An 11,186-nucleotide genomic window follows, 5' to 3' on the forward strand; every position below is an offset into this window, starting at 1 on the left:
AAAAACTGAGGGTTTTAGAGAGAAGGGGTCAGAGGTTGGGTGAGCCTGGCAAAAACTGAGGGTTTTAGAGAGAAGGGGTCAGAGGTTGGGTGAGCCTGGTAATGGGTATTAAGGAGGGCATGTATTGCATGGGGCATTGGGTGTGATGCATAAACAATGAATCTTGGAACATGGAAAAAATAAAATGAAGTTTAAAAAATAAGTAAGTAAAATTTTTTTTTAAAGTTCTTTAAAAAGATTTTTATTTATTTATTTGCCAGAGAGAGAGAGAGCAAAAGCAGGAGGTGTGGCAGGTAGTGGGAGAGGCATAGAGCCTGATGCAAGGAGCCTGATAAGCACTGAGCAAGGAGCCTGATGCAGGACTTGGTCCTAGAACCCTGGGATCATGACCTGAGCTGAAGGCAGATGCATAATTGACTTAGCCCTCAAGGTGTCCCTCCTTTACTTATAAGTTCTTGAGGGAATTCCTCCATAACACTACAGCAGAGATTAAAACGGACCAACTTATTTATTTATTTATTTATTTATTTATTATTTTATTTTATTATTTATTTATTTTTTAAAATTTATCTTTTTTTTTTAATAAACATATAATGTATTTTTATCCCCAGGAGTACAGGTCTGTGAATTACCAGGTTTACACATTTCACAGCACTCACCATAGCACATACCCTCCCCAATGTCCAAAACCCCACTCCCCTCTCCCAACCCTCCTCCCCCCAGCAATCCTTAGTTTGTTTTGTGAGATTAGGAGTCACTTATGGTTTGTCTCCCTCCCAATCCCATCTTGTTTCATTGATTCTTCTCCTACCCCCTTAACCCCCCATGTTGCATCTCCACTTCCTCATATCAGGGAGATCATATGATAGTTATCTTTCTCTGATTGACTTATTTCACTAATCATAATACCCTCTAGTTCCATCCACATCATCGCAAATGGCAAGATTTCATTTCTTTTGATGGCTGCATAGTATTCCATTGTGTATATATACCACATCTTCTTGATCCATTCATCTGTTGATGGACATCTAGGTTCTTTCCATAGTTTGGCTATTGTAGACACTGCTGCTATAAACATTTGGGTGCATGTGTCCCTTCGGATCACTACTTTTGTATCTTTAGGGTAAATACCCAGTAGTGCAATTGCTGGGTTATAGGGTAGTTTTATTTTCAACATTTTGAGGAACCTCCATGCTGTTTTCCAGAGTGGTTGTGCCAGCTTGCATTCCCACCAACAGTGTAGAAGGGTTCCCCTTTCTCCACATCCTCGCCAGCATCTGTCATTTCCTGACTTGTTAGTTTTAGCCATTCTGACTGCTGTGAGGTAATATCTCATTGAGGTTTTGATTTGTATTTCCCTGATGCCGAGTGATGTGGAACACTTTTTCATGTGGCTGTTGGCCATCTGGATGTCATCTTTGCAGAAATATCTGTTCATGTCTTCTGCCCATTTCTTGATTGGATTATTTGTTCTTTGGGTGTTGAGTTTGATAAGTTCTTTATAGATTTTGGAAACTAGCCCTTTCTCTGATATGTCGTTTGCAAATATCTTCTCCCATTCTGTCAGTTGTCTTTTGGTTTTATTAACTGTTTCCTTTGCTGTGCAAAAGCTTTTGATCTTGATGAAATCCCAATAGTTCATTTTCGCTCTTGCTTCCCTTGCCTTTGGTGATGTTCCTAGGAAGATGTTGCTGCAGCTGAGGTCGACAAGGTTGCTGCCTGTGTTCTCCTCAAGAATTTTGATGGTTTCCTTTCTCACATTGAGGTCCTTCATCCATTTCGAGTCTATTTTCATGTGTGGTGTAAGGAAATGGCCCAATTTCATTTTTCTGCATGTGGCTGTCCAATTTTCCCAGCACCATTTATTGAAGAGGCTCTCTTTTTTCTATTGGACATTCCTTCCTGCTTTGTCAAAGATTAGTTGACCATAGAGTTGAGGGTCTATTTCTGGGCTTTCTATTCTGTTCCATTGATCTATGTGTCTGTTTTTGTGCCAGTACCATGCTGTCTTGATGATGACAGCTTTGTAATAGAGCTTGAAGTCTGGAATTGTGATGCCACCAACTTTGGATTTCTTTTTCAATATCCCTTTGGCTATTCGAGGTCTTTTCTGGTTCCATATAAATTTTAGAATTATTTGTTCCATTTCTTTGGAAAAAAATGGATGGTACTTTGATAGGAATTGCATTAAATGTGTAGATTGCTTTAGGTAGCATAGACATTTTCACAATATTTATTCTTCCAACCCAGGAGCATGGAACATTTTTCCATTTCTTTGTGTCTTCCTCGATTTCTTTCATGAGTACTTTATAGTTTTCTGAGTATAGATTCTGTGCCTCTTTGGTTAGGTTTATTCCTAGGTATCTTATGGTTTTGGGTGCAATTGTAAATGGGATGGACTCCTTAATTTCTCTTTCTTCTGTCTTGTTGGTGTAGAGAAATGCAACTGATTTTTGTGCATTGATTTTATATCCTGACACTTTACTGAATTCCTGTACAAGTTCTAGCAGTTTTGGAGTGGAGTCTTTTGGGTTTTCCACATATAGTATCATAACATCTGCGAAGAGATCTTTGCGAACATCTTCTTCTTTGCCGATTTGGATGCCCTTAATTTACTTTTGTTGTCTGTTTGCTGAGGCTAGGACTTCTAGTACTATGTTGAATAGCAGTGGTGATAATGGACATCCCTGCCATGTTCTTGACCTTAGTGGAAAAGCTTTCAGTTTTCTCCATTGAGAATGCTATTTGCGGTGGGTTTTTCATAGATGGCTTTGATAATATTGAGGTATGTGCCCTCTATCCCTACACTTTGAAGAGTTTATATCAGGAAGGGATGCTGTACTTTGTCAAATGCTTTTTCAGCATCTATTGAGAGTATCATATGGTTCTTGTTCTTTCTTTTATTAATGTGTTGTATCACATTGATTGATTTGCAGATGTTGAGCCAAACTTGCAGCCCTGATATAAATCCCACTTGGTCGTGGTAACTAATCCTTTTAATGTACTGTTGAATCCTATTGGCTAGTATTTTGGTGAGGATTTTTGCATCTGTGTTCATCAAGGATATTGGTCTGTAGTTCTCTTTTTTGATGGGATCCTTGTCTGGTTTTGGGATCAAAGTGATGCTGGCCTCATAAAATGAGTTTGGAAATTTTCCTTCCATTTCTATTTTTTGGAACAGTTTCAGGAGAATAGGCATTAGTTTTTCTTTAAATGTTTGGTAGAATTCCCCTGGGAAGCTGTCTGGCCCTCGGCTTTTGTTTGTTTGGAGATTTTTGATGACTGTTTCAATATCCTTACTGGTTATGGGTCTGTTCAGGTTTTCTATTTCTTCTTGGTTCAGTTGTGGTAGTTCTATATGTATCTAGGAATTCATCCATTTCTTCTAGATTGTTAAATTTATTGGCGTAGAGTTGCTCATAGTATGTTCTTATAATTGTTTGCATTTCTTTGGTGTTAGTTGTGATCTCTCCTCTTTCATGATTTTATTTGTTTGGGTCCTTTCTCTTTACTTTTTGATAAGTCGGGCCAGAGGTTTGTCAATCTTACTAATTGTTTCAATGAACCAGCTCCTAGTTTCGTTGATTTGTTCTATTGTTTTTTCGTTTCTATTTCATTGATTTCTGCTCTGATCTTTATGATTTCTCTTCTCCTGCTGGCTTTAGGGTTTCTTTCTTGTTCTTTCTCCAGCTCCTTTAGGTGTAGGGTTAGGTTGTGTATTTGAGACCTTTCTTGTTTCTTGAGAAAGGCTTGTACTGCTATATATTTTCCTCTCAGGACTGCCTTTGCTGTGTCCCACAGATTTTGAATCGTGTTTTCATTATCATTTGTTTACATGAGTTTTTTCAATTCTTCTTTAATTTCCTGGTTGACCCATTTATTCTTTAGAAGGAGCTGTTTAGTCTCCATGTATTTGGGTTCTTTCCAAATTTCCTCTTGTGATTGAGTTGTAGCTTTAGAGCATTGTGGTCTAAAAATATGCAGGGAATGATCCCAATCTTTTGATACTGGTTGAGACCTGATTTAGGACTGAGGATGTGATCTATTCTGGAGAATGTTCCATGTGCACCCAGAGAAGAATGTGTATTCTGTTGCTTTGGGATGTAAAGTTCTGAATATATCTGTGATGTCTATCTGGTCCAGTGTGTCATTTAAGGCCTTTATTTCCTTGTGGATCTTTTGCTTGGATGATCTGTTCATTTCAGTGAGGGGAGTGTTAAAGTCCCCTACTATTATTGTATTATTGTTGATGTGTTTCTTTGATTTTGTTATTTATTGGTTTATATAGTTGGCTGCTCCCACATTAAGGGCATAGATATTTACAATTGTTAGATCTTCTTGTTGGACAGATCCCTTGAGTATGATATAGTTTCCTTCCTCATTTCTTATTATAGTCTTTGCCTTAAAATCTAATTGATCTGATATAAGGATTGCCACCCCTGCATGGTAAATTGTTTTCCACCCCCTCACTTTAAATCTGGAGGTGTCTTCAGGTATGAAATGAGTTTCTTGTAGGCAACATATAGATGGGTTTTGTTTTTTTTATCCATTCTGATACCCTGTGTCTTTTGATTGGGGCATTTAACCCATTAAGATCAGGGTAACCATTGAGAGATATGAATTTAGTGCCATTGTATTGCCTGTAAGGTGACTGTTACTGTATATTGTCTCTGTTCCTTTCTGAGAGAGAAAGAGCCTTTTAGGCTGTCTCTTTGCTTAGAGGACCCCTTTCAATATTTCCTGTAGGGCTGGTTTGGTGTTTGCAAATTCTTTCAATTTTTGTTTTGGACCAACTTATTTAAAACAGAATTGATTGACTAAGCAAGAAAATGAGATATGAAATCTGATCAAACTAATTAGGGGAATTTAAAAAACCAATTAGGAGAATCAAAAAGATTCTGCAAAATAAGACACTTAACAATGGAAAATTTTTACAATCATTTTAAAAGTTATGTTTATCATTTGGATGAATTTTCATATAAAGGTAATATAGTCAAGTTTACAGATTATACACAAAATACAAATAACTATGTATAAAATAAGAAAATGTGCAATTTTATTCATTAAAAGAAATGAATGAACATGTATTATGTAGTAAAATGTACTTCTTGTTCTTTATTAAGCTATATAAATTTCAAAGAAACCAAGGTCTGCATGCATGTAAAATTGGTATATATATTCTATATTTCACAAATATTAAATTTTGAATCCAAAGTCAAATGCTGTATGTAACAATATTCAGTAAGTTATTTATAAATGTGTCAATTAAACTTTTAAAGGAGATAAATATTAAAATCTTATATGTATTGCCATTTTAATTTTCTCAAATTACTTATTAATTATCCTTCCTACAGATTTAATTTTTATCCAGAGTATCTTACAGAAAGTATATCATGTTGGACAAAAAGATCTTCTATTTATGTTTAAAGTTAGATGATCTCAGATGTTTGAGTTTTTGACATTTGTCATTATTATAAAATAATTCCAGTAATTTATTTCAGTATTATATATCTCAGGGGCAAGAGTAAAAAAAATAAGTAAGTTAAACTTAACCTATTTGTATTTCACAATACTATCTTTCATATATTCCTCACATAAATGGTTTATCTCTATTATGCAGGTATAAATGTTAATGTAAGTAAATACTCAGAGTGTGAATCTAAATCTGGTTTGCTGTACCTCCACATTACTGAGAATATGATGACATTGAAATAAATGATTTTTAAAAATAGAAATAGGAGATGTTTTTCCTACCAGAAAAGGAGTAAAAAACCTGAAAGAACTGTCAATGACGTACTCATGATTTCTCTTCTTTGTTAAGAAAATTTAAAAATAAGCAAGTTATATAACTTTTAAAATAGCTTTTGCTTTTGTAACATTTTTACAAAATATTCTGGTACAAAAGTGTTTTAAGTGTACTATTTTGTTGCCATTCTCCACCATACCCATAAGACCAAATATTTAAGGTCAAAGGTGGAGAAAACCTTGAACCACCTGATCTTAACTTTCATTTTGTCCTTAAGAGGGGCAATCTCTTAGGTTTGGTTGTACCATAAGATACTAAGTATTCAATAACCTGAGAATGTTGTCAAAAAGAAGGATTTGATAACAAGTCTAGGTTCTAAGACTCTAACTAACCTCTTTCACAAATAGGTGGAGAATTTGAAATGCTAAAAGAAAAAAAAAATCCTAGAAACCTTTTCAAAGTGAAAGAGTATTTGGGAGTTACATAATCCTTTCTTTAAAATATCTTTATGGCTAAGGATTTAGTTAGATTATTAGCAACATTATTTAATTTACCTGGCTGATTTTTAATATGAAGGAATTTTAAAATCTCACCCACATGATTTTAGTATATTAACACAAATATTTCAAAACTTTATCTTAATAAAAGTGAAATATGTAGAGAAAGGGATTAAAGAATTTTGAATTCTGAAAAATATCAAAAGTGCTTGATTTGATTCTTCACGTAGTAGATTTTCTCTATTTGGAAGTGTAAATATTTATGTATTTTAGATTCTTCTAATTTACTAAAACTTTAACCACTGTGAAATACACCTTCTACTTTCTGGTTATACTCTATGTCCTGAAGTTACTCTATTAATATAGCTACTACAACTATTCTGTATTGACTGTTTTCTTGGGACATCTATTTTCCATGTACTTACTTTCAACTGATTTGTTTCTTAATACAGACATAACTCAGAGATATCAGGAGTTCAGTTCCAGAGCACAATAAAGTGAATATCACAATAAAACAAATCACAAGAATTTTTGGTCTCTCAGTACATAAAAAGTTATATTTTGTTGCAGTCTATTAAGTGTTTAATAGCATTATGTCTAAAAAAATTTATATACCTAGTTAAAATACTTTATGACTAAAAAAATGCTGATCATCATCTGCTTGCAGAGGGTATTGCCTGGGAGTTTGATGGCTGCTGAGTGATCACGATGGTGGTTGCTGAAAGTGGGGGTGGCTGTGGCAACTTCTTAAAATAAGACAGCAATGAAGCTTGCACATCATTTGACTCTTCCTCTGGTGAATTTTCTGTAGTATGCAATGCTGTTTGATAGCATTTTAGCCAAAGTAGAAGTTTTTTCAAAAGTGGTCTCAAACTCAAACTCTCAGTCATCTCAAACTCTGCTGCTGCTTTATGAATTAAGTTTAGGTAACGGTCTAAATCCTTCGTTGTCATTTCAACAATCTTTGCAGCATCTTTGCTAGGAGTAGTTTCTATCTCAAGAATCCATTTTCTGTGCTCATCCATAAGAAGCAACTCCTCATTAATTCAAGTTTTATCACAAGATTGCAGCAACTCAGTCCCATCTTCAGGCTTCCCTTCTGTTCTCTTGCTGTGTCACCATTTCTACAGTTACTTCCTCCACTGAAGTCTTAAACCCCTCAAAGTCCTCCATGAGGTTTGGATTCAACTTCTTCCAAAGTCCCATTAATGTTGATATTTTGACTTCTCTGCATGAGTCACAGATGTTTCTAATGGCATCTAGAATGGTGAATCCTGTCCAGAAGGTTTTCAATGTACTTTTCCCAGATCCATCAGAAGAATCACTGTCTATGGCAGCTGGAGCTTTATAAAATATATTTTATATATAATAAAACTTAGAAGCTGAAATTACTCCTTGATCTAATGGGTGCAGAGTGGATGCTGTGTTAGCAAGCATGAAAACAACATTAATCTGGTTGGGCATCTCCATCAGAGCTCTTGGGTAACCAGGTGCATTCTCCATGAGCAGTCATATTTTAAAAGAAATCTTTTTTTTTCTGAGCAGTAGGTCTCAACAGTGGGCTTAAATATTCAATAAACCATGTTACAAACAGATGTGCTGTCATCTGGGCTTTATTGTTTCATTTATGGAGCGCAGGCAGAGTAGATTCAGCATACTTCCCAAAGGCCCTAGGATTTTCAGAATGGTAAATGAGCACTAGTTTCAACTTTGAAGTCATCAGTTGCATTAGCCCCTAATGAGACAGTCAGCTTCTCAGAAGGTCTGAAGCCAGGCTTTGACTTCTCTCTAGCTATAAAAGTCCTAGATGGCATCTACATTTTATCTACATTGAAAATCTGTCATTTGGCATAGGCACTTGTACTAATTCTCTCAGCGAGGTCTTCCAGATGACTTCCTGCAGCTTCTACCTCAGCACCAGCTGCTTCACCTTGTACTTTAATTGTATGGAGATGTCCTCTTTCCCTCAACCTCATGAACCAACCTCTGCCAGCTTCAAATTTTTCTTCAGTTTCCTCACCTCTCTCAGCCTTCACAGAATTGAAGAGAATTCTAGCCTCGCTCTGGTTTAGACTTTGGCTTAAGGGAATGCCGCGACTGGTTTGATCTTCTATTCAGACCACTACAGCATTTTCCATATTAGCAATGCATTTATTTCACTTTCTTATCATTCATGTATTCCCTGGAGTAGAACTTTTAATTTTCTTTAAAACTTTTCCTTTGCATTCAGAACTTAACTGATATAAGAGGCCTAACTTTTGGCCTGTCTTGGCTTTCAACATGCCTTCCTCACCAAACTTAATCATTTCTAACATTAAATTGAAAGTGAGATACATGAAGCTCTTCCTTTCACTTGAATACTTAGAGAACATTGTGGGGTTATTGATTGACCTAATTTCAAAATTGTTTTGTCTCAGGAAATAGGGAGACCTGAGGAGAGAGAGAGAAATGGGAGAATGACCACCTGGTGGAGGAATCAGAACACACATCTGTATTAGGTCCACTGTCTTCTATGGGCACAGGTCATGGCACCCAAAATAATTATCATAGTAAATCAAGGATCACTGATTACAGGTCACCTTGACAAATATAACAATAGTGAAAAAGTTTGGAATATTGTGAGAATTACCAAAATGGGACACAGAAGCATGAAGTGAGCAAGGGTTGATGGAAAAATGATAGACTTGCTCAAGGCAGGGTTGCCATAAACTTTCATTTCCTGAAAAGCACAATAAAGCAAGGCACAATAAAATGAAATATGCATTTATTTAATGTAAGTTCTGAAGGCAGCAGAGTTGGGTTTCATGTTTGTTTGTTTAAATCCATTTTTATAATCTGTGGATTTTAATTGGACCTCTTAGTCAATTAGCACTTAAGTATTGATTTGATTGTATATAGGTCTACAGTTTTACTATTTTGTTTTTTGTCTTCTCTATTTTTCTTTTTGTTGCTCTTGGTGTTATTTTGCTCTTTTCATTTTTTCCTCCATTTAGAATTATTGAATGTGTATCCAAAGTTTGTTTTAACTTATCTATTGTTTTCACCTATGCCACTTCACATTTTTTTAGCATTAGCTGTGGGAATGTTTATCCTTAAAATCTCACAGTATACATAGAGTTAATATTGTACCACTTCAGATTAAACATAGAAATCTCATTACTGTATAGGTCCATTTGACCCACTTCTTATCCTATGGAGAGTTACATAAGAGTTATCATATTAGAGTTACATAAGTGATACACCTCACAAAACAATATTATAATTTTAAAGTTACATTTATTTAATTAATTTAAAAGGAGTAATAGTCTTTTAAATTTACCCACAATATTTTATTTTTAATGTTCTTCAGATTTTCTTAAAGATTTGAGTTTCTACCTGATAATATATTCTTTTTGTCTACTTAGCCTTTGTTGTAGTACATGTCTCCTGGTGGAAATTGCACACTTTTTTAAAACCTGAAAATGCTTATTTTTCTTCATTCTTAAAAGTTGGGTTTTATGGGATATAGAATTCTGTGTTGACAATTTTTATCAGCAGTTTAAAGATGTCTTCTGCCCTCAGTTTTCATAAGCTAAAATATATTCAAAGATGTTTCTAAGAGATCCAGTTAGATAATGGCTGACATTCTAGGGTACTCGATTTTACCAGAAATTTATCATTTTTTTAAAAAGATTTCATTTATTTATTTGACAGACAGAGATCACAAGTATGCAGAGAGGCAGGTGGGCGGGGCGGGGGGACAGGCTCCCCGCTGAGCAGAGATCCCGATGTGGGGCTCCATCCCAGGATCTGGGGATCATGACCTGAGCCAAAGGCAGAGGCTTTAACCCACTGAGCCACCCAGGCACCCCAGGAATTTCCTATTTTTAGCAGAAGTTTTTGAATATAAGACATTCTTAAGACAAAGAAGTAGAAATAGTATTTTAAGATATCATTAGGTTAAATAATAATCCAAAAATTCAATTTCTGACCCATCACTTTAGCAATTAATATTTGCCCATCTTAAAAATAAATCACCCTTGGGGCACCTGGATGGCTCAGTCAGTACAGCATCTGACTCTTGATCTTAGGGTTGTGAGTTTGAGCCCCATTTTGAGAATTAAAGATTACTTTAAAAATGGCTTAAACATATAAAAGGAAATGAATAATGAATAATTAAATGAATGAATGACTAAATAAAGCAAACACCTGTATGACTCCCAGCCTTTCAAAAAAATCATTCTTAATTTTTTTTTCTTTTTGCCTTACACAAAGAGAGTGACTTTGCCTTTTTCTTTTCTTCTCTCTCTCTTTTTTAAAAAGATTTTTTAAATTTATTTGACAGAGAGAGAGATCACAAGTAGGTAGAGAGGCAAGCAGAGGAAGTGGGGGAAGCAGTCTCCTTGCAGAGCAGAGAGCCTGATGCAGGGCTCTATCCCAGGACCCTGAGATAATGACTCAAGCTGAAGACAGTGGCCTAACCCACTGAGCCACCCAGGCACACCTCTTTGCCTTTTTCTAAAAGATAAAATAAAATTAATCAAAATATCATCTAATAAGTTTAATGCTTTTCCAAGCTGCAAATGCTTTTTCTCTCCACTTGTCGTCTTCTACTTTTTCTATACTTCTCTTTTGGTGATGGTAATTTTCATTTAAAATCAAAACCTTTTTTCATTTGTCTTAACTTTCTAATAGTCCATCTGAGTCACTTGAATGCAAGATTCATGTCTGATTCATCTGTACCTCCACGTGTCTACCCGAACACTTAAAATTTCTGTGACTATGGAGTATTCAATAAATACTTTTTACATGCAAGATTGCTTAAAACTCCTTTTATGATTTTTTTTTTTCCTATGAAGAAAGATAAATTTGTTAGCCTGTTTTTACTGAGGAATTGCTGAAAATCATTAAGATATTTTCTTGGTAAAAGAAGAAAGTAAGATTTGTGTTGAAAGTGTTTAAAT

At 35.2% G+C, this 11,186-nt stretch overlaps 1 pseudogene; it reads right to left on the reverse strand.

Annotated features, from left to right (window-relative positions):
* Positions 1-6,896: 6,896 nt before the first annotated feature.
* LOC132018617 (tigger transposable element-derived protein 1-like) lies at positions 6,897-8,615 on the reverse strand (annotated as a pseudogene).
* Between the last annotated feature and the right edge of the window lie 2,571 nt (positions 8,616-11,186).

The sequence above is a fragment of the Mustela nigripes genome, chromosome 5 (genome assembly GCF_022355385.1).
Source record: "Mustela nigripes isolate SB6536 chromosome 5, MUSNIG.SB6536, whole genome shotgun sequence".
Lineage (NCBI taxonomy): Eukaryota > Metazoa > Chordata > Mammalia > Carnivora > Mustelidae > Mustela > Mustela nigripes.